Here is an 844-nt window from a genome sequence, read left to right on the forward strand (position 1 = left end):
GCTAATTTGTTTATTTTTTTGTAGAGACAGGGCTTCACTACATTGCCCAGACTGACTTTGAACTTGGCTCAAGTGATCCTACCTCTTTGGCCTCCCAAAGTTCTGGGATTACAGGCATGAGCCACTGTGCCTGGTCCTTATTGATCAGTTATTCTTCTGAAATGCTAAATTAGTAATCAGAATTATGTTCCAGCACAGTATGCATCACTTTGCTTACATGAGTATACCTGTGCTACTGTAATTCTGGGTTGTCATTGCTTCATAAAAAATTATTGCAAACACCCCGGCCAGGCTCGGTGGCTCACGCCTGTAATCCCAGCACTTTGGGAGGCCGAGGGGGGTGGATCACCTGAGGTCAGGAGTTCAAGACCAGCCTGACCAACATGGAAAAACCCTGTCTCTACTAAAAAAAATACAAAATTAGCCAGGCGTGGTGGTGCATGCCTGTAATCCCAGCTACTCAGGAGGTTGAGGCAGGAGAATTGCTTGAACCCAGGAGGCAGAGGTCATGGTGAGCTGAAATCGCACCATTGCACTCAGGCCTGGGCAACAAGAGCAAAACTCCGTCTCAGAAGAAAAAAAGAAGAAGAAGAAATTACTGCAAACACTGAGTAGCATAAAGCAATGACATTTATTTTGCTTATGAAACTGCAATGAGCAAAACTCAGTGGGGAGAGCTAATCTGTACTCCATTTAGTGTCAGCTGCAGTGGGCTGAAAGCTAGGGACTGGAATCCTCTGAAGGCTTCCTCAATCACATGTCTGCCAGTTGATGCTGGTTGTCAGCTAAGGCCTTAGCTGGAGCCATCAGTGAAAACAGCTAAGCCCACTGTGCTTCCTCTTTC

Source organism: Colobus angolensis, unplaced genomic scaffold, assembly GCF_000951035.1.
Source record: "Colobus angolensis palliatus isolate OR3802 unplaced genomic scaffold, Cang.pa_1.0 Scaffold37, whole genome shotgun sequence".
Taxonomy (NCBI): Eukaryota; Metazoa; Chordata; class Mammalia; order Primates; family Cercopithecidae; genus Colobus; species Colobus angolensis.